General features: G+C 46.2%; 1 protein-coding gene and 1 long non-coding RNA gene across 4 annotated transcripts in view; both read right to left on the bottom strand.

The window, feature by feature from the left end:
- The window catches only part of gse1 (Gse1 coiled-coil protein), a 507,238-nt gene that overhangs the window by 136,437 nt on the left and 342,876 nt on the right, over positions 1-27,925 (bottom strand). The window lies entirely within an intron of this gene.
- On the bottom strand, positions 8,114-27,496 carry LOC116982563. Its single transcript, XR_004414496.1, has 3 exons — positions 27,485-27,496; positions 16,746-16,747; positions 8,114-8,278 (listed from the first exon to the last, which is right to left on the bottom strand). It is a non-coding gene; the product is annotated as an uncharacterized LOC116982563 (long non-coding RNA).

The raw sequence follows: 27,925 nt of genomic DNA on the forward strand, positions 1-27,925 counted from the left end.
AATTAGTCTCATGGCAGATTTGTTGTTTCGAGAGGCCTATGTGCTTTTGAGTGGGTTTTTTTTAAACTCTCCTGTGGTTCTTTCTAGCGTTGGGATTATTTCTAAACGGATAAAATAACATAACACTTCCCCATATTCCTCATATCACTGGGGAATCTTACGACCCAGCGGTATGAAATGTGTAAGAAGGTACCGGAGATGCTGGTTTATACCGAAGATAAGACACAACATGCTGGAGTAACTCAGCAGGACAGGCAGCATCTTTGGAGAGAAGGAATGAGTGACGTCGCCCATTTCTTCTCTCCAGAGCATCTGGCCGTCCTGCTGAGTTACTCCAGCATTTTGTATCTATCTCCAACGGTATGAATATTGATTTCTCTAACCTCAAGTAAGCCTTGCATCCCCTCTCTCTCCGTACCTCCCCCACCCTAGATATCGTACTAGTTTCACTGACATCCTGTTGAGTTCCACTGTCTGTGTAACTCGTTATCACCTACCCCCACAGCCAACAATAGACCATTGTGGGCTCCACCATCCCATGATCATTGTTGTCTCTTGCATAACTTTCATTAATTTGTTCTATTTACCCAAGATGGACACAAAATGCTGGAGTAACTCAGCAGGACAGGCAGCATCTCTGGAGAGAAGGAATGGGTGACGTTTTGGGTCGAGACCCTTCTTCAGACTAGTTACCTTCTATATCTCTCGTTTCCCTCTCCTCTGACTCATAGTCTGAAGAAGGGTCTCAACCCGAAACGTCACCCTTTTCTCCAGAGATGCTGCCTGACCTACGGAGTTACTCTAGTTTTTTGTGTCAATCTTCCTCATATTATAATGTTGAAATAGCAAACATATATGCCTCTTGGGCATTGCATGTAGGAAGCTTGTTGGAAACTGGATCAGTCTTTACAGTTTCAGAGACTGGACTTTAGAGACCAAAGAAACTAGAGAGACATAACTTTATATTTTGCACTATTCACAACCTTAGAGTCAGTGATATGAATACATAAAACAAGTCAACTAATTCAAGCAGAGCAAAGCCCCACAAAGAGTATACATACAGTAAAGATGAGAGTGAAAACTTGAACCAGAGTTTGAGATAGTAATGCCAACATCTCCAATGGTCAAAAAGGTACCCAGCATCATTAGAGTCCCACAACTCACTGGCCACATTTCACTCCTGCCTTCAGGAAGAAGATAGAGGATCCTGAAAACTATAATAATAATAATAATAATAATAATAATAATAATAATAATGGATGGGATTTATATAGCGCCTTTCTAATACTCAAGGCGCTTTACATCGCATTATTCATTCACTCCTCAGTCACACTCGGTGGTGGTAAGCTACTTCTATAGCCACAACTGCCCTGGGGCAGACTGACGGAAGCGTGGCTGCCATTCTGCGCCTACGGCCCCTACGACCACTCACACACATTCACACACAGGCAAAGGTGGGTGAAGTGTCTTGCCCAAGGACACAACAACAGTATGCACTCCAAGCGGGATTCGAACCGGCTACCTTCCGGTTGCCAGCCGAACACTTAGCCAGGTTCAGGAACAGTTTCTTCCCAACAGCCATCAATCTGTTAAACACTGCAACCTCCAAATAAGCTCTGAACTACATAGACGTAGGAGAAGTGCTTTTGTATTTTTGCACTATTGTTGGTCGTTTTTTCTTTTATACACATATATATATATATGTATGAAAATAGCACAATGTGTGTGTGTGTATATATATATATGTCTGGGACGTGTGACAATAAAACACTCGTAACACGTAAGGGTCATACTTCCTGGTTCAAACCTTTTATGCCATCATCACAATTGGGAGTAAATTGGCTGTTCCAGAGCGGCACATTTACCCACTGAGCTATGGACTAGGGCAAATCCTTCCATTGACCAAGAACAGAAAATACTGGAAATACCCAGCACGGCATCAGTGGGAAGAGAAATCGAGACGATGTTTTGAGGTTGAGACTCTTCATCTGAGAACCGCAAATCTTCCCACAGATGCAGCCTGACCTGCTGAGTTTAGTTTAGTTTCGAGATACATCATGGAAAATGGCTCTTCGGCCCACTGAGTCCACGCCGACCAACGACCACCCGTAGACTACTTCTATCATACGCACTAGGGAAACTTTACAACCTACAAACCTGCACGTCTTTGGAATGTTGGAATTAGGAATTCGGCCCAACTCATCCATGCTGACCAAGATGCTCCATCTAAGCGAGCCCCATTTGGCCACGTTTGGCCCAAATCCCTCAAAATCATTCCTATCCAAGTACCTATCCAAGTGTCTTTTAAATGCTGCCTTAGTACCTGCCACAACTACCTCCTCTGACAGCTCGTTCCAGTTGTCTACCACACTCTGAGTGTAAAAGTTACCCCTCAGATTCGTATTAAATATTCTGTGTTTTTTTTAAATTTTCCTTCCATTACGCAACCTGGATTCTTTTCCTACTCAAATATCTCTAGTCCAAAATCTAACGTTGGTTTCTGTGTCTCCATCTGAATACAGAAAAAAACATCAACACAAAGGGATTCTTAGAAATACTACTGAGCAGATTTTAAAGCCTGATTACATGAAAGTCAATTACCTCCACTCCTTGTGTGGTATGTGGGAATTGTGACCATATTCAATTTCTCTGCTACAGCAAGCAATTTACGTTATTGTCAACGTTTACCATTTGGTAGATCCTCCCGTTTATTTCATTAACCTGCCGTTGGAAACTAAACGTCCCCTTCTGTCACCACGCTAAAAATGGCTTCGATCAAGCAGCGCAATAAATCGGCCCTGATTACAGCAAACACCTTTCAGATTGGAAATTACGGGCGGGCTGGTCATGAGGCTAATTCAGGCAGCACGTTCGTGGATGTCAATATTTTGGAGAGGAGGCAGCAATGCAAGGTGCGTCTCCACCTCAGCATTGCCCCCTCTCTCTGGCAGTTGTGCGGAAGGGACGTGTGGAGAGTTGTTTTAAGTTATGAGCCTTTTAGCTGGTCATGAGGCTTCCCCTAGCTAAAGGCTGCTTCCTCAGCACAGGGTTGCACCCACATGGACCCAGTATTACTTGATTCGTGAAACTGGCCCCTGTGGATGGAGATGTATGGTGGCGCAGCGGTAGAGTTGCTGCCTTACAGCGCCGAAGACACTGGTTCGATCCTGACTACGGGTGCTGACTGTTTGCACGTTTTCCCCGTGACCTGCATGGGTTGTCTCCAGGTGCTCCGGTTTCCTCCCACACTCCAAAGACGTGCAGGTTTGTAGCCAAACTGGTTTGCTAAAGTTGTAAAATTGTCCCTATTGTGTGTAGGGTAGTGTTGTGGTGCGGGGATCGCAGGTCGGCACGGACTCAGTGGGCCGAAGGGCCAGTTTCCACGCTGTAACTCTAAACAAAAATGTAAGTTTGACAGGATCAGGGCCGGCCTCCCATATCCCAGGATTGAGACTGAAATGGTGGCTGTATAAAAAGATTATCAGCTACTGTTACCGATGGTAAACAATTGAAAGCTGGACGAACATTACACATAGCATGATTTAGCAAGTCAATAAAAATCTTTAAAGTACACCCTGCTTGGGAAATACAATATAAAGAGTATGCTCGCCTCTCACCTGTCTTTTCTGTGTACTCTTTGTTCCTTGGCCAAGTGGATTTGTTTCCAGCCTCCTTGTATACTGTAAGTTGGCCAATAATGCCATTATACCATTGATGTAAATGGTAGAACAGAGACCCCTGCAACCTTTGATCATTGTGGCATTTTCCCAGTTGCAAGACTAGGTTAGGCAATGGAAACTCTGTCCACAACGCTGCTTGAAACACTGAGTTTGCGTCAAAAGATGCCATTAGGGGGCATGCACATGAGTACGAATGTGCTTTAGGATTGCTGCAGTGATAATTCAGCATTGATTCACCCCGTGATCTTTTCACCTCTCCTATGGCAAGCTGTTTTGTGTTTGTTATCACCCCCTTGCCTTACCCCATCCCGTAGTAGCTGGTCACAATGCACAACACCATGAGAGCAAGCAGCCCATATCCTGCCCGCTGTGTGACTGCACAACCTGGCTAGGTCAACAAGTGGCCACAAGGTCTTTCGGTTACATAGTCATTACACTGTGCCTCACGACCTGGTCCGGCAACTTGGACGCCCAGGAGCGAAAAATACGGCAGAAATCGGTGAACACTGCCCGGTCCATCACAGGTTCTGACCTCCCCACCATCAAAGGGATTTACTGGAGATGCTGCATCAAAAAAGGCAGTCAGCATCATCAAAGACCCACACCATCCTGGCCACACACTCATTTCACTCCTGCCATTGGGAAGAAAATATAGGAGCCCGAAAACTGTAACGTCCAGGTTCAGGAACAGCTTCCTCCCTACTGCCATCAGGATATTAAACACTGCAACCTCCAAATACGCTCTGAACTAGATCGAATTGGGGGCATTGGTTTTGTCTTTTTGCGCTATTAATGTTTGTTGTTTTTATGTGTATGTATGTATGTGTGCATATATGTACGTATAAATATTATATATATATATGTACATAAATATACACACACACACAGCTCTTTTTTCTCATTTATTATACTGTTCACAGCGTACTAGGTTTACATATTCTGTTGTGCTCTGCGTAAGAACTTCATTGGTCTGTCTGGGACATATGACAATAACTCAGGCCTAATGCTCGACTCTTGTCCCATGCTCCTCCTTCTTGCACCTCTAATTTCCAACCAAGTGTGGACAGATGAAGGCCAGGTCCTGACACAGCCTCTCCACACCCGGAGAAGGACTTGGATTAATTTTAAAAAAGACACAAAGTGCTGGAGTAACTCGGCGAGTCAGGGAGCATCGCTGAAGGAAGGTCCTGACCCGAAACATCACCTATCCACGTTCTCCAGAGATTCTGCTTGACCCGCTGAGTTACTCCAGCACTTTTTCCTAAGAGATACATTGTGGAAACAGGCCCTTCGGCCCACCGAGTCTGAGCCAACCAACAATCACCCGTTCACCAGTTCTATCCAACACACAAAGGTCTATTTACAGAAGCCAATTAACCTACAAACCTGTACATCTTTGGAGCGTGGGAGGGAACCGGAATACCCAGAGAAAACCCATGCGGTTACAGGAAGAATGTACAAACTCCGTACAGACAGCACCCATGGTCAGGATCGAACCCGGGTGTCCAGCGCTGTAAGGCAGCAAGTCTACGGCTGCACCACTACTTTACCACAGCGCCACTGTGCCACCTGTTAATTTGATACAACTGTGTGTTGAATTTATGTGGATCTTCTCCTTCAAAATATGTAAGTCACAAACCCGTCTTGTTTATGCTTTAATGCAATCCTGAGCAAGCGGGTTTATGCTGTGATTTACCATGTTCATTATTGGTCTGCGGAAGTCTAAGAAAATAGAATGTGCTTTAAAATGAAAATCAATCCTTATTGAATAAATTCAGAGGATAAGCAATATTGTAAAAGATATAAGACCTTATTAAATAAGGGGATCGTTGAAGAAGAATTGATTGATTGATTGATTGATTGATTGATTGAAAGATACAGCATGGAAACAGGCCCTTTGTCCCATCGAGTCCACGCTAACCATTGATCATCCATTCACAATAGTTCTATGTTATCCCGCTTTCGCATCCTCTCATGAGCCACAAGGGGCAATTTACTGTGGAAGCCCAAGAAGGCCAATTAACCTAAAGTCTATAGAGGGCCAATTGACCTAATAACCCGCACGTCTTTGGGATGTGGGAGGAAACTGGAGAACCCAGAGAAAACCGTCATGACCACAGGAAGTGCGTGCAAACTCCACACAGACTGCATCCCGAAGTCAAGATCGAACCTGGGTCTTTGGCGCTGTGAGGCGGCGGCACTGCCAGCTGCGCCACTGAGCCACCCTCGTTCCCCTTTCCCCGTCAAATGAAAATCATATTATGGATATTCTCAGCTCTTCCAATGTCTCAACCTTTCTATCACTTCAGCCAATCCATCTACACCTACGATCTTGACCAAGCCTCATATGCATGCCTGCAATGTGACTTTCCTTGGATCAATGCCCATTTTGTCCTTGTATGTCACCATCTTGACACTTGGGGCATTTTTCTACAACCAATGTGCTTTGAAAGTGCAAGTTGATGTTATTTATACAATGGACTGGCTGGAGGCATTTACAGACTCAAGGAAGCACAGAGTTCAAATGAACCAAGTAGTGCCAGATGTGTCTGTTTACGCTTACTATTCTCTGTCATACAGAAACTTAAAAATTCCTCGCCAAAAATAGATGTACCCAGTTATTATAAGTTTAGAATATAGAACAGTACAACACAGGAACAGGCCACTTGGCTTACAATGTCCGCGCCAAATATGACACCAAGTTAAACTAATCGCCTGCGCCTGCACATGATCTGTATCCCTCCATATCCATATGCCTTTCCAAAAGCCTCTCAAACGCCACGATCATATCCACCATATAGAAGATAGACACAAAATGCTGGAGTAACTCAGCGGGCGGGACAGGAAGCATCTCTGGAGAGAAGGAATGGGTGAGGTTTTGGGTCAAGACCCTTCTTCATACACTTTCTGACAGTTTTTAAGGCACCCATCACTCTCTGTGGAAGAAACATGTCCTGAATATCCCCTTTAGTCATCTTAAAGCTGGCCCCTCTAAAAGCTTTGACATTTCCACCCAGGGAGAAGGGTTCTGACTCTCTACCCTACATATGACTCTCATAAATTTCTACACTTCTTTCAGGTCTGCTCTCAACCTCCAGTACACCAGAGAGAAAAATGCAAATGTGTCCACATCTCCTTATAGCTTATATCATTTAATCTAGGTAGCATTCTGGTAGAAGGGTCCAGTCCCGAAACGTTGCCTGTCTATATTTTCCAGATACCCTATTTTTCTGCACGATGTACTCCAGCTGCAGCCTAACCAAAGTTCTTTCAAGCTATAACATGACTCCCTGCCCTTATACTCAATGCCCCAAGTGATGAAGGAAGCCAGATCTCCAATGTTAGGGGGCAAGCACTCTTTCATGTGAGGCATTGAACCAAGTTACGCTCTGTCCACTAAAAAATGTCATGACATTATTTTAGAGTTATAGAATAGTACAGCACAGAAACAGGCCCTTCAGCCCACTATGTCCATGCAGAACCTGATGCCAAGTTAAACCAATCTCCTCCGGCTGCACGTGTTCCATGTCCCTTTTGAGGAGGGAGGTTCTCCCTATCATTAAGTCTAACACTTATGACTCAACAGACTTTAGACTTTAGAGATACAGCGTGTAAACAAGCCCTTCGGCCCACCGAGTCCGCTCCAACCAGCCATCACCCCATGCACTAGCAATGTCCTGCACACAAGGGACAAACCTGCACATCTTTGGAGTGTGGGAGGAAATTGGAAGCACCTGGAGAAAACCCACGTGGTCATAGGGAGAGCATACAAACTGCTTACAGACAGCACCCATAGTCAGGATCGAACCCTGGTCTGTGGCGCTGTAAAGCAGCAACTCTATAACTGCGCAACTGTTCTGCCCACTGTGCCGCCCACAATAAATAGGCCCTAACACACTATCCGCTCAATGCTGCATTTGTGCAGATGAGCATATCATTCATTAAATGGTTGCCAAAAGTTCCTTCTTTGCAAATAGTGAGCACACTTCAAAGCGGTAAAGAGATTTGCGATGTTCTTTAAATGGGTGTGAAAGGCACTACAGAAATGCAAATCCTTCCTGGGTGAAGAAAGTTTTATCGGCAGAGGTTTTAGTGTAATGAAATAATCAATTACTCAAATATTTGACTTTCAGCCATCTTTCTAACATGTAATTGTCCTTTAAATTTATCAAAAAGAACCTCGCCTTATATGTGAACCATTTATCAACCAAGGCCTGGATCATGTGAACATTTGTTGCTGTTTAAGTACGAATGTCATAGTTGTGAAGACCCATAAAGGGCCATCCTAGTTATCTGGGCAGCACATTGGTGCAGCTGGTAGAGCCGTTGCCTCGCTGGGCCAGAGACCCGGGTTTGGCCTTGACCTCGGGTGCTGTCTGAGTGGAGTGTGCACGTTCTCCCTTTGACTGTGTTGGTTTCCTCCAAGTGCTCTGGCTTCCTGCCACAATGTAAAGGTTAGTTGGCCTCTGTAAACTTGCCCCCAGTGTGTAGGGAGAGGATATGAAAGTGGGATAACATGGAACTAGTGTGAACGGGTGATCGATGACCAACGTGGACTCAGAGGGCTGAGGGGCCTCTTTCAATGCTGCATCTCCAACCTCAACCTATCTAGCCGAGTGTTTCATGACCAACAATATTCCTATGCTTGAGATAAGAAAGAACGGCAGAGGCTGAAGGGATAAGGGTCCCGACTGCGAAACGCCACCCCATCCTTTTTCTCCAGGGATGCTGCCTGACCCGCTGAGTTACTCCGACACTTTGTGTATCTATCTTTCGGATTCCAATGCTTCCCTGGTTACGCGGCTGCATGCTCGAGGCAAACAGACGTTGAACACCAGGCAAACTCGGAGAAGGTGAGGCTGAGCACCTCTAGGGAGCTCCAGCAAGCTGATTAATAATTCAGGAAGTGAAAAACGACATCAAAAGCCCAACGTCGGGCCATCTGTGCTATTGGATGGTTGCTGGGCTCAATCACACCTGACTGCAGAAAGCGATCCAGACAAGTGCAATACTGAGTCCAATGGGACCACGGAGGGAGGTGGGGAGAGCAGATGGATAACTAACCAAGCAAATGATGGCAAAGTCACTGTGACAACAACAGTGCTTCGAAATCCCTCAATTGGCAAATTTACAGGAGGCTCAATTAACTTTCTCCATCTGAAATATGTGCAGCGGCTTTCCACTTAAAGACACTGCACCCCCTTCCTTTCTTCTTGGTCTGTTGTGGCTGAGCTCCCAAAGCATCAGAGGCCAGGCTTTCAGAGATACCTTCTTTGATGGGGCGCCTGGCTTCCTATAGTTCTATGCAGACATCTATTTTTGATCCCTGCTTAAAACGTTGCAATGTGCAATTTAACAGACCGGTAAAAATGAACTTGTTCTAAGTCATTACGATCTCAAGTGAATCCCCTAAAGTACTCTGATAGCATTCCGGGGCTTACGATTGTCCATTCAATTTCATAAGGTTGCGATAATATGAACCCCCTTCAAGAGGAGTAGACCCTCATTATAACGGACCACAGAGGGGGGCGGGGGGGGGGGGGGGGATGGTGTCTGTTATTGCTGAGTGTCTGCTATAACCGAGTAAGGGATTATATGTGGTAGAAACAAAGAACTGCAGAGGCTGGTTAATTCACAAAAGGACCACGTGCTGGAGTAACTCAGCAGGTCGGGGAGCATCTTGGGAGAACATGGATAGGTGACGTTTCGGGTCGGGACCCTTCTTCAGGATTTGAGTATAAGAGCAGGGAGGTTCTACTGCAGTTGTACAGGGTCTTGGTGAGACCACACCTGGAGTATTGCGTTCAGTTTTGGTCTCCTAATCTGAGGAAAGACATTCTTGCCATAGAGGGAGTACAGAGAAGGTTCACCAGACTGATTCCTGGGATGGCAGGACTTTCATATGAGGAAAGACTGGATAGACTCGGCTTGTACACGTTGGAATTCAGAAGACTGAGGGGGGATCTTATAGAAACTTACAAAATTCTTAAGGGGTTGGACAGGCTAGATGCAGGAAGATTATTCCCGATGTTGGGGAAGTCAAGAACTAGGGGTCACAGTTTAAGGATAAGAGGGAAGACTTTTAGGACCGAGATGAGGAAATCATTTTTTACACAAAGAGTGGTGAATCTGTGGAATTCTCTGCCACAGAAGGTAGTTGAGGCCAGTTCATTGGCTATATTTAAGAGGGAGTTAGATGTGGCCCTTGTGGCTAAAGGGATCAGGGGGTATGGAGAGAAGGCAGGGATGGGATACTGAGTTGGATGATCAGCCATGATCATATCAAATGGCGGTGCAGGCTCGAAGGGCCGAATGGCCTACTCCTGCACCTATTTTCTATGTTTTTATGTTTCAGATCCTCGGACTGAAACTGGGCCTGGAATCCAGGTGAGTTGAGGCAAGGATTGGTGGAGTGATTGGTCGTGGCCCGCAGGCGGTCGCAGTGCAGGTACTGGTTGGAGGGGGCGGTGTCGGCAGCCCGGCCTGGAACCAGCCAAAAGAAGAGTCTGGACCCAAAACGTCACCTCCACAGATGCTGCCTGACCCGCTGAGTTACTCCAGCATTTTGTGTCGTTCCTTGGTAAACCAGCATCCGCAGTCCCTTGTTTCTGCAACGGACCGGTCTGACTGATGGTGGGAAAGCCTCCAGAGCTCCAGCGGGAATCAATCTCATGTCTTAGGTCAGAAGGTCCCGTGTTGAGGTCCCATTCCATAGACCAAAGTAGTAAGATCGAAGCTGAGTCTCCAGTGTAGTACAGAGGGAGGGCCACACTCTCAGAGATCTCACCTTCCATGGAAATTACTTGTTTCCACTCTGAGATGGGCTCACAAGGTTTGCATGGATGTAACAGACTCTTCACCAATGGGGCAGAGAGGTAGGTATCTGGCAGGGCTGGGAAGGGTTAATTTGTGAGTTGGAGCACTCCTTCCAGGGCCTCACTGTGCTCCCTGCATGGCCTTGAGGTTCTCAATGCTCCCCCCAAATGCTCCACTCGTGGGTCTTTTATTACCAGCCATCCCTCCCTCAAACCATATCATCTTTGCTGTCCTTGGCAGAGTTCCATCCACTAAGTGGTCACAGGATTTTCTGTAGCACAACATCTCAAAAGGGCTTTATTGATTGTAAAGTGCCTTGGGGCAGTTCCAAGGCTGTGAAAGGCACTACATAAATGCGGGCCTTTCATTCACTCTGAAAGCTGGTAGTTTCATTGGGTCTATGGGGAGATTGAATCTGTACAGACAGAACATAGTCGCGATTAAAAGTGAGCTTAATGTGATCATGGTGTCCTTAATAATCATTCAGGGTAAACAGGCCCTTCAGCCCATCAAGATCACACACCAACCATCAAGCTCCCATTTATACTAGACCTAGACCAGGGGTCGGCAACCTACGGCCCACGGGCCGAATGCGGCCCGTAACCCAAAATCATCCCGCCCGCAGGCGTATTGTTTTTTTCTGAGGACTTCCATCCTCACAGAAAAAAACCCCATTCCCTCTCAAAACCCTCCCTCCCTTCCGCTCAACGGCTAATCGCAGAACGGTAAAATGTATTTAAGCTTCTTTTGGGCGTTCTGTTCATCTGTTTAGTAACACAGATGTGACTCATCCTCCTCACCTCCTACCGCTTTAAAAGAAATCCCAGATAGTATTTCTCTGCAAGTATTTAAATATAGTTAGTATGTATTATTATTACCTCCATTTATTAACTGTGGCGATAGATGTGGCCCGCCATCCTCTCACAGACATGGGTCCTGGCCCCTATGCAGAACAAGGTTGCCGACCCTTGACCTGGACTTAATCTTAGTTTATTCTCCCCACATTTCCATCAATCTCTCCAGATTCTTTAATTCACCTTCACATGAGGAACAATTTACGGTGGCAAATTAAACTGCTAACATGCCCACGCCTGGGATGAGGGGAGAAACTGAAGCCCCCAGAGGAAATCCACGCGTTCACACGGAGATCGTGCAAACTCCACACAGACACATTGGAGGTCAGGAGTGAAACAGGTTATTGGTGCAGTGAGGCAGCAGCTCTACCACCTGTGACACTGTGCCGGCCCGAACACTCTCGGTCGGGGGGGGTGAAGTGTTTTCATTCAACACTCTCAATCCTCAGCCTGTTCAGTGCGGTGGAAATGGAAGAAGGGAGCTTGGGACTTTAATCATCAGTGGGCTATTCGGCCGTGTGAGGCATCGCAGGTCTGATTCCCGCCAAACAGGCTCACCGTCTTTAATTTCAGCAGACGCCAGCTGGGTGGAATGAGTGGATTAGTAGCTGCTTTAAAACAAGAAATAAAAATCAACGTGTGAGGGATTTGCTGCAAATACATGGTGTTGATGTGCAAACTGTGGTTGGGCATAGAAAATATGTCCCATCACAGGCTGAGGGGAGAGATGACTACTCTTGGCTCAGTCTCATCCTCGGGTATCTCCCCCCTTAACCCCACTCCACTCTTTGGGTTCTATTAGGTTGGGAACAGAATGTGGGGAGAAGCAGTGATGGGATCTGCTGCCTCGACACTTCCATCTAGTGGTGGCAATCTGCAGTGACAGCCACAAGGGCTTGCCAAATACAGCGCTTGGTATCTCCCCATAGAACCACAAAGATTCAAATTTAATGTCATTATTATTCATCCACCATCACTGGCAAGGCCTGAATTTAATCGTCCTTAATGGTCGCCATCTTCTTCAACCACTGCTGTCTTTGTAGTGACAATGCTTCCACCTTCCACAGTGCTGTTGAGTATCATGGTCTGTTGTTGGGGTTTGAAACAACTTGTGGCTGGATGAGCCTAGATGGCTTCATTAGTGAATGAGGATTAGTGAATGAAGTAACAATCAGGTGCAAGTGAGAGACGCAAAGGAAGTGCAAATGCCGGAATCTTATGTAGAACTCAGTGAGTCAGGCAGCATCTCTGGAGAGAAGGCATAGGTGACGTTTCGGGTCGAGACTCTTCTTCCGACTGAGAGTCAGGTGAGAGGGAAACTAGATATGTGAAGAAGTGCAAAGAACATATGAATGAAAGGTATGCAAAAGGACAAATCAAAGCCAATAACGATGATCAAGGAAAGGTGGAGCCCACAATGATCCATTGTTGGCTGTGGAGAGGGTGATAACGAGTGAAACCTAATGAATGAAACAGCAAAACTAAGCAGGACGTCAGTGAAATTAATAGTGTGTAGGAAGGAACTGCAGATGCTGGTTTAAACCGAAGATAGACACAAAAAAGCTGGAGTAACTCAATTGGTCAGGCAGTGAAATTAGTAGGATGACTAGGGTGGGGGAGGGACGGAGAGATATGGAATGTAAGGGTGGCTTGAAGTTAGAGAAATAAATATTCATACCGCTGGGTTGTAAGCTGGGCAGCACCCAGAGAAACCCCACACGGTCATGGGGAGAACAGACAAACTCCATACAGACAGTGCCCATGGTCAGGTTGAAACCCGGGGCTCTGGTACTGTAAGGCAGCAACTCTACCGTTGCGCCATCATGCCGCACATGCAGTTTGCACACCATTCTGCTCATAATCGGGATGCACGGTGGCGATCAGGAATGGATAAAGCTGTCCGCAACTCTTTCCTCTTCTGTCGCTTGGTAACTGAAGCCAATGGATCCATTCCTGCCATTGATTCCAAGAGATTAAGCAGCCCTTTACAGTCTGGGGCACAAGTCATACCACGCAAGTTGTAATGAGCTACCAGACAGTACCTTTCCAGCCCTATTTCCCTGCAAAGATGTTAGTGCTTTTGTACTGGTGACTTTTAATTTAAAAAGCTCGCTCAGCACACTGATTCGCCGACACTTCTAGCTCGGTATGTCAGCTGCTTCTTGTGTGCTGTGTAAATGTATTAAGCTGTTAAAGACCGCATGGCTTCATCCAAGACCAACGCAACCCCCCAAGACAAAGTGTTCACATTGCTGATGATTTGCCAGTATAAAATTGTCTGGCATAGTGGAAAAACAGCTACCTAATTATTGCACAGTAACGCTTTAGAAATCCTGCTCTCAAAACCAAACCTAATCATTTTACACTTTATCGTGAATTATCTTTGAGCACCATTCCCTCAGGAAAGCTTATTAGAAGCATTTGCTTACATCTGGCTCAAAGGGTCTAATTGTTAATGAAATTTATATTTGAGAGATGAAGGTGATGTTTTGCATGCGTCATTCCCCTTGTTGCTGTCAGGGCTGAGAAAGAACAGAAGAAAGGGAGGAAGAAGATTCTCCATTTCTGTTTAAAGTGGAGATGCCAGTCCCTTGTTAGTTTTGACGTGCTACAGATTAATGGGAGTGCTGTAATCTTTCTCTGTTGAAGACCTCCTTTGGGAGCTGCTAGCATCTCAGCTCAGTGTGATCTCTAGGTTGGGTCGACACTGACTGACATCCGTGCGCAGGGCTGCGGCAGATCTGCGTTGCTGGTGGGGGCATCTCGTAGGTGGAGGATCACAACCAGAGTGCTGCATGGTTCTTCACTGGATGTAGATGGATCACATAACAACATGAAGAAGAGTCGGAGAGTCCAGGATGACTTGGGCAATATTCATCGCATACTCTGAAGGGTGGTACTAGGTTATCTGTTTCTGACCCTGGTGTTGTCTGTGGGAGTTTGCTGTGCACAAATTGACTGATGTACCGTCTGCTTTTGGCTGTAATAAATCCCTTGAGGAAAACCCTGAAAGCCCTATTGAAACAGGTTTATTCCTTGCAGCACAGGAGGATGAGGGGTGTACAAAATCATGAGAGGAATAGATCGGGTTGATGCACAGAGTCTCTTGTTTCTCACACAGAGTAGGAGAATTACGATCTAGAGGACGTAGGTTTAAGGTGGGGGGAGGGGGGGGGGGTGAGATTTAATAGGAACCTGAGGGATAACATTTTTTTTGCACTAAGCAGGCAAACATTGTAAACTTGCCTCTTTTTTACATCATTGCAGATTATGGGGTCTGAACAGAAAAGTCTTCACCACCTCTATGAAACATCTTTACTTCATCTCAGAGATTTCCAGGACATTTCTCTCTCTCTCATGTAGAGACGGCAATTTTTGATGGCAAACATATGCTGACAGTTGGAAAAGATGTTAAACACTCTACAGGTAAAGATGCCTCTGGGAACTTCCCATCCAGCCTTCGTAATACATTGATGTCAAGCAAATCAGCCTCATCACAACAGTGCAAACATTAGTGATCCCAGACTGCAAGGAAGCTGCTTCTTGTGGATGAAGACAGAATACAGAGAATGCTTCAAGTTCATAGAACTCTAGAACTGGTACAGTACAGTACGGACCGTGGCCATTCAGCCCATTGAGTCTGTACATCTCTCTCACAGTCCCTGGTGCTCACCCTTTCACCAAAGCATCGCTACTATTTTTCTTTTGAACATTTGTCCAATTCCCCTTTTGAAAGCCACAATCAAACCTGCATCTACCATGCCTTGAAGCAGTGCAAACCATAATGTTCTGAGTTAAATGTTTTCATTCCCATATCAATCCAGAAGTTTAAATTTGTGCCCATAATCACTCGACATCATTTCTGATGTCTCTTAAAAAAACCATTGGAGGAATACTGTTTTTTTAATTTAAAGGTCTCAGGTTACATAACGATGAGCAACATACACACTGAAGCTCATGGCTCTGGTCTAACTGGGTTGGTGGATGTAGCTACTCAAACTTCCTCCCAGTTTCTTAGTTTCAAGAGAGCCAAGAATATTTAATTGTCAGATATACAGACAATAGAACAATTAAATTGGTACTTGCAGCAGCATTACTGGCCTATAAATGTAATACACACAGATAAATATATAATAATTTGTTTTAAAATTCAATAAATTCATAACCGTCTCCTGAAAATGTTGGCTTATGCTCTCAAAGTCATTGTCATTATCAGCCTTAAGTGGCTACTTTTCCCCTACCCTTGATTCCGTAAACCATAGGCATTTGATGGAATGGAGATTAGGGGACGAATTGATCCAGCTTTGATCCTGAGTTAGTTTAGTTTAAAGATACCAAACTAACTTTGGTCCACCACCGAGTCCGCGCCCGCCAGCTGACCAGTACACACTAACACTATCCTGCACCAGGGACAATTTGCAATTTTACCAAAGCCCACTAAACTGTAGGTCTCTTGAGTGTGGGAGGAAACCGGAGCACCCCACATGGTCACAGGGAGAACGTACAAACTTCGTACAGACAGCGCCTGTGGTCAGGATTGAACCCGGGTCTCTGAAGCTGTCAGGCAGCAACTCTACCATTGCCCAACTGCTCGCCCCTAATGTTCTCTGTTCTCTGAAAATGTCTACTAAAGGGAATTGGACGGGATTAGGTCCAAAAACCCAACAAACACTGCAATTTTCACCCGTCTGAGGTAGGGTCTTGACCCGAAACATCACCTATTAATGCTCTCCAGAGATGTTGCCTGGCCTGCTGAGTTACTCCAGCACTTTGTGTCTTTTTTTGTAAACCAGCAGCTGCAGCTCCTCATATCTCCCAACACCGCAATATCTACCACCCAAACGTTCAACCAATTTTGACCAATCTGTAGCTCAGTACTAGATGCATCTCATCTGTGTGGGATAACACTGGAACTCCCACTCCACAATCATTTGGATGCATGCCATTAATTTGGGAACCATATCCTAGCATAGGTTAACAGCTGCAGGAGAGAATAAAATGGGAAGTGGGTTGGATATACGTGAGGGGGAAGAGGGATCAGGAACTGAAATGGAACCAATAGAGAAATGCTAGAAGCACTCAGCAGATCAGGCAACACGTGTGGCAAGAGTAAAATATATCGTCCACAGCTGAAACTTTAAATCTGCGAGTTTCAATGGGTTTTTAAATTTTTTTGCTTCAGATAACTAATACTTGTAATTATTTTATAATGCAATAAAAAGGAACTGCAGATGCTGGTTTGTACCAAAGATAGACACAGAGTGCTAGAGTAACTTAGTGGGTCAACGGACACAGGGTCAAGACCCGAAACGTCACCTATCCATTTTATGCATTTATGTTATGTTCAGTTATTCAGGAATTACAATTACAGAGTCAGTCACTGTGTTGCTGTCACTACTTTGTGTTAGATGTTTGTGAGTTCAAGCTCCACACTGAAGACTAGAGAACAGAATGGCGCTGAGGGGATGTTGTGAGGTCCCATCTTCACTTCCAATGTCAACATTTCCACATCAGAACTCTGAAGATGAGCAAAGAACGTTCTCCCATCATCCTAGTCAAAGGTAATACCTCAATACTGTCGTGGAGCTTGGTGCATATAAATGGAGCTCCTCTACTCCCTCACCTTACTATATTAACTGAACTTCAATTTGAGGCACTTTGGCACTTAAAAGACTTGAAGTGTAGTCAATATTGTCTGAAGAAGGGTCGCAACCTGAAACGTCACTTATCCATATCTGCCAGACTTGCTGCCAGACCTACTGAGTTACTCCAGCACTTCATGGTGCCTTTTTTGTGCACCAGCATCTGCAGTTCCTTGTGTCTACTCTTGGCGATACTCTTAGACAAGTGTACGTTGACTATAATAAGGCTTCTCGTCTACTCTAACACTCGGTGCAGTGGATGTGAGTGGCTGACGGACCAGCTTCGCAGGACTGTGACCAGGCAGGGAGAGTTTGACACTTCCCATGATAAATCCTGCCGTGAAGCTTAATAGCATAAAATCCCACATTCCTTACAAAACTAGTTTTAAAAAATCCCAAAGACGTGCAGGTTTGTAGGCCCCTTAGGGAGTGGATGAGGAAAGGGGATAGAGCAGATCTAGTGTGACTGGATGATCGATGGTCGGTGTGGATTTGGCGAGTCGAACACAGAACATAGAACAGTACAGCACAGGAAAGGACCCTTCGGCCCACAATGTTTGTGCCGAACATAATGCCATTTGATTTCAATCAAACTGATTTGATGATCCATATCCCTCTATTCTGTGCACTTCCATGTGCCTATCTAACCGTCTCTTAAACGCCACTATCATATCTGCCTCCACCACCCACCCCTGGCAATGAGTTCCAGGCACCCATTACTATCTGTGTAAATAATTGCTCTGCACCTCACCATTAAACTCCCCCACCCCCCCTCACCTCACAGCTACAGTACGTCCTCGAGTGTTGGACATTTTCACACTGGACATAAAGGTTCTGACTGTCTACCCTATCTGTTTCTCTCACCATTATATATACTTATTACCAGGTCTCCCCTCAACACCCCGACGCTCCAGAGAGAAAAAAAAACACCAGGGCCTGTTCCCATGCTGTATCTCTCAGCGAAACTAAACCTCTCCCCACCAATCCCGGCTCCCCGCACACAAAGGAGCAAGGTTAATCTGCAGCCTGTCCCAGCTTCTGGGAGTTTGGGAATATCAGGCTGGGAATAACAGGCTGAGATAAGGAGAGAGCTCGGAACAATAGTCACATTGTGCATCCGCACTAGTCACTCGAGAGCTTTCAATCAAAAGGAAGTACTTTAAAAACAGATTCATCGTACAGTTAGAGAAGACAAACTACAAGGAAATGTCAAAGGAATTGAACCTGGTTGTCAATGGGCTTTGCTTTTATTTCTTTGGTGAGTCAATTTACCTGATGGCTCCAACTGCTTAGTCACAAGTCACTGTCGTTCATATTTTGATTAATTATACACAATACTGCATAAATAGGAGACAGTCTGTTTGTACCCACACATCAATTAATCATTGCACTCCACCAGCTGAAACCACGGTGTACCATGTCTTGTCTGATCTTCATTTGGGCTTTTATTCTTAACGTTGCCAACTGGTGACAGCTTACAAAGGATGAATTGCACGTCCCCCCTTCTTCCAATCCCGCCAAACCTACAAACTCTTCAGCTCCGACGAAGGGCTGCAGACCCGAAATGATGACGGTTTCTCTTTCCGCAGTTATGGCCAGCACTGGTTGAGTTTTTCCACCATTTTCTGCTTTTGTCCCAAACGCATCTTACTTCATGCTTTGCGCCTCACTTGCTGACACTGATTAGAGTCAGTGTGGAAACAGGCCCAACTTGCCCGCACCAGCCAACGTGTGCCAGCTACACTAGTCCCACCTGCCTGCACCTGGTCCATATCCCTCCAAACCTGTCCTATCCATGTACCCTGTCCAACTGCTTCTTAAACAATGGGATAGTCCCAGCCTCTATGTGAAAATGTTACCCTTCGGATTCCTACTAAATCTTTTCCGCTTCAATTTGAACCTATGACCCCTGATCCTCGATATCCCTACACTGGGCAAGAGACACTGTGCATCTACCCGAATCATTCCTCTCATGTTTTGTATTTGCCCAGTGGCCCTAAACAGCGGTTCACATGGCCGACAGGTGGAGGGAACTCTGACCCAGCTGAAGCTCCTACACCGCAAGAGACCACCAGCGGGTTCATATTTTCATGCCTCCGCAGATGCTGCCTGACCAGCTGAATATTTCCAACTTTTTATGTTTTTGTTTCAATTTTCTGAATGTTTCATTTATAATTTTTCCGAATGTGTTGTAGGAAAGGAACATTTAAGCATTCCACTCATTGCTCACAAAAGCATAGAAGTTACAGGCCGTTCAGCTCCAAATGCTAGCTCTTCAATAGAGGATGACGAGTGTAGTGCCATAAGCTCAATGTCTCTGGTAAATGTTCATTCATTCATTTAGTCATCCAATCTGACACATAGACCATGTGAGAAAGGATTACAGCAAATTAAAGATTTAAGTGGTGGCAAGTATAGGAAACATTGCTAAATCTCCTGGAAATAGGGGCAAGTAATAGGTATGGAAGGAGTGTGGTGCTGAAAGAAACTAGCATTAGTTCAAAAACATAGCGTGGAAGAAATTAATGGGATTGAGAGTCAATCAATGCCCAGGAATTATGACAAAATCCATCTTCACATTTGCAGTTCTTCCTACACAGATCAGTAATGCCATACATAAATACATTCAAGTCAAACTTAAGTACAATAGATAGAGCAAGGGGGAAGATATATAAGAATATATAAGAATATGGTCCTCAGCATTGTAGCGTGTCAGTTCCATGGACAAAGTCCAATGTCCACAATGGGGTAGAGGTGAATCGTACAGTACTCTAGCTTACGGTAGGACCATGCAGAAGCCTGATAACAGAGGGGAAGAAGCTTTCAAGCGTTCTGCTGGACTGGAGCGGAGAAAAGGGTCTGGATAGGTGTGGGACAAGCCTTTGTTATGATGGCAGTGTTTCCGATGCAGCGTGATGTGTAGATGGAGTCAATGGTGGGGCGTCTGGTGGATGCGATGGACTGGGCTACATCTACAACTCTCTGCAACAGTTTAGTTTAGTTTAGTTTATTGTCACGTCTACCAAGGTACAGGGAAAAGCCTATGTTGCGTGCTAACCAGTCGGCAGAAAGACAATACATGATTACAATCGAACCATTCACAGTGTACAAATGCACAATAGTATAACATTCCGTGCAAGATAAAGCCAGTAAAGTCCGATCAAAGATAGTCCAAGGGTCTCCAATGAGGTAGATGGTAGTTCAGGACTGCTCTCTAGTTGTGGTAGAGTGGTTCAGTTGCCTGATAACAGCTGGATCTGGAGGTTTGCTTCTGTTGGTCTTGGGTTGTGCCGTTCCCAAACCAGGCCTAGTTACACCTAGGGTTGCCAACTTTCCCAAATAATGGAGTGGTCAAAATAAGGGACAAATTCCCGATGGCAATTTGTTGACCGACTCAGCCGTGGCTGAGTGAATGATGAGTTGGCCCGGGTGCTGGACTGCACACAAAGCCCAGCCGGCGGGCCAGCTGAGGAATTTTGGCCCGGGCCAAGCGATGTTGCACACAAAGTCCAGCACCCCATCCAACTCATGAACCGATGATCTGCCGTGAGAAGGGGGGGTGGTGATGTTGGCAGTAAGCGAAGGTCCGAAGGTCGGACTGCTGGCCGGGCTGCCGAGCGACAGGGCCACAGGCGAGGAGCTGCTGCTGCACTCCATGGACTGCACTACATCGGGACGGGTGAGGTGGGGCCGGACGCGGAGCTCCGACCCGACAGTCCCCTCAACCCGAGTAGTAGCAGTCAAATACGGGACAAGAGCGGTCCCGTATGGGACAAACCAATTTAGCCCAATATACGGGATGTCCCGGCTAATACGGGATAGTTGGCAACCCTAGTTACACCCTGACAGTATGCTTTCCACAGTGCATCTGTAGACGTTTACAATCTGACATCTTTTGCTGTCTCTACATGCAGACAGGAAGCTTATCCTTTAGTATTTCTGGAAAGGGATTCGAGGTTTGGTTTATATCTGGTCCTCTGTCCCAACCTGATGACTCCCCGTCATTGGTTCCATCTGCCAGGCCTGGAGAATGCCCACAAAAAGCTCATTACATGGAGTCCATCTCATTAAGCAGAGGCACCCCTGCAGTGACAGCAGTGCATTTGCATAGCGACCTCTGGCCCCGCTCCCTCCCTCCCGCCCGGGCTTGTCGTCATTTATCATTTCCGTTAGCTGGCTGGCGACGGGCTGACATGGCCTACAACCCCCAGAGCCTCGCTGATCTCTGCTAACCAGCGCACTCTTACACCAGTCTCCACAGGCTGCTCACTATACATGCCAATCTTTCCCCGATCTCGCATCGTTGCCAGCTCTGTGCACCAACCATCAGCAGCGGCCCCATCACTGGCAATGTCCACTGATGCTACCGACAGCACATGGTCCTGAAACGCACCTTCCACCTCCACGATCAGCCTGCGCACTGCTGATGAACGAGTGGGAATTTAAATGCTTAGAGCCTAGTCTTGGCTGGGTTGGCTGTACGCTCATCAGGGAGCAGCTGTGGAATGCTCGAAGCTCTTGGATGCTCACTGGCTGGGTAGAGGGTGCGTCAGCACAAGGTGGTCACACTCACACACACATTCTTCACACACACACACGCCCACTCACACACACATACACGCCCACTCACACACACACTCACACACACATTCACTCCAACACACATGCCCACTCACACTCACAAACACACTCACACACACATTCACTCCGACACACATGCCCACTCACACTCACACACACAACAAACACTCACACACTCACACACACATGCCCGCTCACACACACTCACACACACATTCACTCTGACACACATGCCCACTCACACTCACACACACAACACACACTCACACTCACACACTCACATTAAATGACACAAAGTGCTGGATTAACTCAGCGGGTCAGACAGCATCTCTGGAGAGGACCTGAAACGTTACCTATCCATGTTCTCCACAGCTGCTGTCTGACTCGCTGAGTTACTCCAGCACTTTGTGTCCTTTTGTGTAAACCAGCATCCGCAGCTCCTCGCTTCTACATGGACTGCTGTAGATGGTTTTGATACTTGTTGGAGAGGAGGTATACGTATGAGAGGCAATGCAAAGAAGATTCTTGCAAACTCCTGTGTAGTTCTAGGAGAGCTCTCTAACTCAGCTGATAACCATTCGATTCTAATCATTTGCTTCTGACTCAGTTTAGGATTAGACGTGGGCTCAAGTAGATGAGACAGACACTGGCACGGACCGATTTGACCCAAAGGTCTATTTCTGGAAATACTCAATTACAAATGGTTTTCCCGCAGAATAACTGTTGGTGCTGCAGTCCCACAGCTCCAGTGACCTGGGTTTAAACATAGAGTCACATACAGCACTGAAACAGGCCCTTCGGCCCAACTCGTCCCTGCTGACCAAGATGCTCCTTCTCAGTTGATCACATTTGATTGCGTTTCAATATCCCTGTGAACTTTCCTGTTCATGAATCTGTCCAAATGTTGTTGTAGTACCTGTCTCATCTACCTCTTTTGGCAACTCACTCCATACACTCACCACCTTCCAAGTGGGAAAGTTGCTCCTGGGGTTCCTATATTTCCCCTCTCATGCTCTCTTCATGACCATAGGAGCTGCCTGTGTGATTTTAGATGTTAGACCGTAGACTTTTGGAGATACAATGCTGAAACAGGCCCTTCGGCCCACCAAGTCCACCCCATACACTAACACTATCCCACACACTAGGGCCAATTTACAATTTAACCAAAGCCAATTAACCTACAAACCTGTATGCCTTTGGAGTGTGGGAGGAAACCGGAGCGCCCGGAGAAAATCCACATGGTCACGGGGAAAACATACAAACTTTGTACAGACAGCATCCGTAGTCAGGATCGAACCCGGGTCTTTGGCGCTGTAAGGCAGCAACTCTACCGCTGCACCACCATACCGCCCCATACATGCTTGCTTGATGATTCACCCTGTTCACACCAGCTTTCTCCCATATTACAGGAGAACAGGCTGCTAACAATTCCCACTCATGTTGTTGGGCGGAGGAGAATTGGGAGTTGATGGAAGAATGAGTTGCAAGGAAGCAAATTGGGAATGAGACTTCCAGCGAGGCTCCAAGAGCTGGCATAGACTCAATGGGTCATGTTTCCCCCTGAGATGTTTAGTTTGGTGTAGTTTACAGATACAGCATGGAAACAGGCCCTTCGGCCCACTGAATCCGCACCGAACAGCGATCCCCGCACATTATACTACCCTACACACACTAGGGACAATTTTTCCATTTATACCAAGCCAATTAACCAACACACCTGTGCATCTATGGAGCAAACTGGAGATCTCGGAGAGAACCCACGCAGGTCACGGGGAGAACGTACAAACTCCGTACAAAACAAGCACCCGTAGTCAGGATCGAACCCATGTCTCTGGCGCTGCAAGGCAGTAGCTCTACCGCTACACCACCGTGCCGCCCGATTATGCCACCTTGTTTTGGAATATGAAAGATGGAATGAAAATTTCAATATAGCTTGTGATCTTCAGCTTTGATGTTCCCTTAGATTAATCCAATGGCTTCAAAACAGTTGAAGGTTTACAATGGTAAAGGGACTGAGATGCGGTGTGTTACAGATATCTCATCCATTAACAGCAGCTCTGTACTTGCTACAGGATGGTGAAGGGACAATATCAACCACACATTTAAAAGTTCCAATGTACAGCAGCCGAGACACACTAATCCTGGCCACATAGTGTGTAGACCAAGCCTCAAGCTCACACTTGAATTGCTGTAACTTGTTTTAAAAATTCTATCATTTTCTGATATGTTTACAGAAAGTTGAAAACAGATTACTTTTTGTACATAGGAATGGTATTAGCAGAAACTGCAGATGCTAGATAGACACAAAGTGCTGGAGTAACTCAGCGGGTCAGGCAGCATCTCTGAAGAAAAGTAACAGGTGATGTCTCAGGTCGAGAACCTTCCTCAGACTCCAGCATTTTGTGTCTATCTTCATTGTAAAGCAGCATCTGCAGATCCCTCCGGCACAACTGAAAACTCTCATTCACAAAAAAAAGATTTAATTCAGCGGGTCAGGCAATATCCCTGGAGAACACGGATAGGTGACGTTTCAGGTCGGGACCCTTCCTCAGAATGGTGTTGTCAGATCAGACTTTAACAGCAGCTTCCATTCTAAAATCATAGGTCGGGTGGCAGAGTGGAATGGAAGTGGTCTCGTTGGACTTATCATCGTTCACCAGTGATACAGTGAACATTAATCTATTGCAATCAGAAGTTGATTCATCGGAAAACTAATGGAATTACCTGGACTTGATATAAGAACAGCCCTGACACACACTGTCAAGGCTCTCACAACAATGCCGAACACAAACGTGTGTACAGACGCAAAATAGGCACATATTTAGAACGGAAATACAGACCCACGGCAACACACACACACACATATACATAGAGGTCATAGACCTGGTGACGCACATGAAACATACACACACTCCCTCACCCACGTCTCTTTCTCTCTTGATCACTGTGATGAGCCTGAAATATCTTCTGATACTGCCAGTGATCTATTCCGACTGACCTCACTAGATATTTATCTGCGTGAAGCGGGAACTCTGCCACATGGTGGGATGAGGGATGGTGTCTGCCAGGCACCTACTTCGTCATGTTTCAGGCGAACAGCGTCCACACGTTCTGATCCTTCATTACATCCGGCACTCAGCGTATGGAGCCCATTGATAAGTTGATGGTTTACGGCGTAGTTTCCCCCCACTTCTTCCTCCACCACGCCCCCTGACAAAAATAGTACGGATCAGGCTTCTAATCTTTACTGCTGCAGAACACTTCAGTTGGTGTGATGTGTGACATTACCATTGAAAAGAGCATGGCAAAATTGTAATTATTCCTTCTGAAGTATACAGCGTGAAATTGCAAGATTAATATATCATAGATACTAATGGGACCAATATTAATATTATAAATATAACCCAACTATGCCGTCCAATCGCACGCAGATAGCGGGCATTTCAGTCACTCAGAGTAGTTTAGACGGTTTCTTTGAGGTATATACCAGGGTGTTGACGCTTTAAATGGTTGCTGTTATTGAAGCCATTAAAGTGAAATTCAATGAAAATGTGCCAGTCATGTAGGGCAAAACGTTACATTATCTGGAGTGATTGGGCAAAGAGGTGGGCGCCAGGCTTGTACTCCGTGTCAGTGGCACAGTTTACATCAACACCAACATCTGAGCGGTGAAGAGTGGTGGGGCAAGAGGCAAGGACAGGCAAGATAGGGAAGATAGGTGGTGGGAGAGTCTAGGTCTTATGGGCCTGTCCCACTTCAAGTTGCCGGCAGTCGCCTGAAAAAACGGCAACTGGAACGGCGACTGTCAGAGTGGAACACACACACACACACACACACATCACTTCCTTCACCAGCCCGTTATGCAGGCGGGGGACAGGGCAAGCGAGGGGAGTGCTGTCTGAGTGAAATTCACACGGTGCAAAGCCAAGGTGATACAGACGCACACCGCGATGAACAGGAAGGTTGGCGCTGTAATTAAGACGGCTAAAGCACAGTGTACGATAAGTCCTTTAAAAGAGGGGTAGGGTGGGGGGGAGGAGAGGGGGGAGAAGGGGGGTGGAGGAGGGAGAAGGAGTGGAGACAACTTTTAATAAGACAGAGATACACGGCTGTGAAGCTCGGCAGACATTTAACATTACCGGTCGGTTATCCTTGGTTCTGATTTTTCTTCCCAATGAGCCAATGAAATTCACCGGTCAGCACTGGCTACAACCTACGAGAACCTACGAGAACCTTCGACCTCCTGGCGACGCACCTACAGTACGAGAATTATCGATACTCTCCATGGCGGCTTCATTCTGGTCGCCGCTAATTTTTCAACATCCATAATGGGGCCGCGACTAGTTCCCAGAATGCAGGAACCCCTCACGACCATAAAGGTGATTTCCTGGCAACCACCTGCGAACATGTGGCGACCATGTGGCGACATTGCTTCACGCAGATAAATATCTACTGAAGTCAGTCGGAATAGATCACCGGCTCTGTCAGAAGGCTGTGGGGGCCAAGTCAGTGGATATATTTAAGGCAAAGATAGATAGATTCCTGATTAGTACGGTGTCAGAGGTTATGGGGAGAAGGCAGGAGAATGGGGTTAGGAGGGAGAGATAGATCAGGCATGATTGAATGGCAGAGTAGGCTTGATGGGCTGAATGGCCTAATTCTACTCCAATTCCTTAAGAGGAGACAAGAAGAGGCGGTGGCAGGAAGGAAAGAAAAGAAAAGAAAGAGGTCACACTGGTTCCTCCAACCTTTCCTTTCTGTGAACTGCAATCAACAGCAAATCCAGTCAAATCATGCAATACATGAGTGCAAGCAAGCAGTACGGGGCAGTGCATAGCAAAAAATAATCAGTGTAGAATATAGTGTTACTGCAACAGAGAAAGTGTAGATAAGGTAAAGGGCAAGGGGGAAGTTTAGTTTAGTTTAGTTTGGTTTAGAGATACAGCGTGGAAACAGACCCATCGGCCCACTGCGATTCCTGTACATAATCCTACACACGAGGGACAATTTACAATCTTTACCAAAGCCAATTCATTTACAAACCTGTGGGAGGAAGATTGTGTGGGGAAACCGGAGCTCCCAGGAAAAACCCACGGGGTCACGGGGAGAACATACAAACTCTGTTCAGACAGCGCCCGCAGTCAGGATCGAACCCGGGCCTCGGGCGCTGTAAGGTCGCAACGCTACCACTGCTCCACCGTGTCAGTAGGTTGGGAGATTGGAACCACACACTTAGCTTCTGAGAGACCCGTTCAGTAGTCTCCTAACAGCCGGGGAGAAGCTGTTCCTGAACACAATGGCACGTGCTGTCAAGCTTTCATCATGGCTTCGGTTCATGGAAGTCAAGTATCAGGGACTGTCCTGAGGATGTAAAAGGCACTAAATAAATGCAGGGCCTTCTGAGACAGAAAGATCAGAGATTCAGACTCAGGCTGGCAACTGTGCCTGGCTGGCATTCAAGGTGGTTGAGCTGAGTTGGGGACGGCTGGTTGAGGGAGGGGGCAAAGGAATAAAAGAAAACATCTTCATAGCAAGACAAAGAGAGTTCGGCTGGCCGAATGCAGCAAGAAATGGAGATAACTATCTGGACGTGTTACTGAGCCCAGTTCTGTTGCTGTGGGGGATCTGCAAAAGAAAATGACAGGGGCAGAACGACAATGTGGTTACATGATAACCGCACTGTGTGAAGGTGAGATAAATAGCCTCAGCAGCTAGAAGATGTGTTCGCTGAGATGCTAATAGTGTCTGGCAGTGAGCTTTAGTTGCAAAGCATCATTTTGCTGCCTGAATGCGGAAAGGAATGGGAAATGACAATGAAACTGAGCAGAAACCCAGAGATACTCACAGGAGACCACTTCCGCTGAGAAGGACGATAAAGCTGAGAGTTGCACGAGCTGTTTGTGTAATGGACAATTACATTTCTATATAATATATTTATAAAACTATATGTACACAAGCCAAGCGAAGGGGACTGTTTAGTTTCTCAGGGAGGCCAGACAAAAGGATCCCAGACTAAATGGGCCTCCCATAGGTTCAAAAGCCATAGGAGCAGAGGTAAGCCATTCAGCCCATCAAGTCTACTCCGCCGTTCATTCATGGCCGATCTATTTCTCCATCTCAACCCCATTCTCCTGCCTTCTCCCCCTCCCCATTACCCTTGACACTCTTTGTAATCAAGAAAATCCCCTCCTTACAAAATACCCGATAATTTCCACAGATTCGCCACCCTCGAACTAAAACCAAATCCTCATCTCCATTTTGAAGGCAAGTCCTTTTATTCTGAGGCTGTTCTCCCTGGTTCTAAACTCCCACACGTTACTGGAAACATCCTTTCCAAGTCCAATATATCGAG

This window comes from Amblyraja radiata, chromosome 17 (genome assembly GCF_010909765.2).
Source record: "Amblyraja radiata isolate CabotCenter1 chromosome 17, sAmbRad1.1.pri, whole genome shotgun sequence".
Classification (NCBI taxonomy): Eukaryota; Metazoa; Chordata; class Chondrichthyes; order Rajiformes; family Rajidae; genus Amblyraja; species Amblyraja radiata.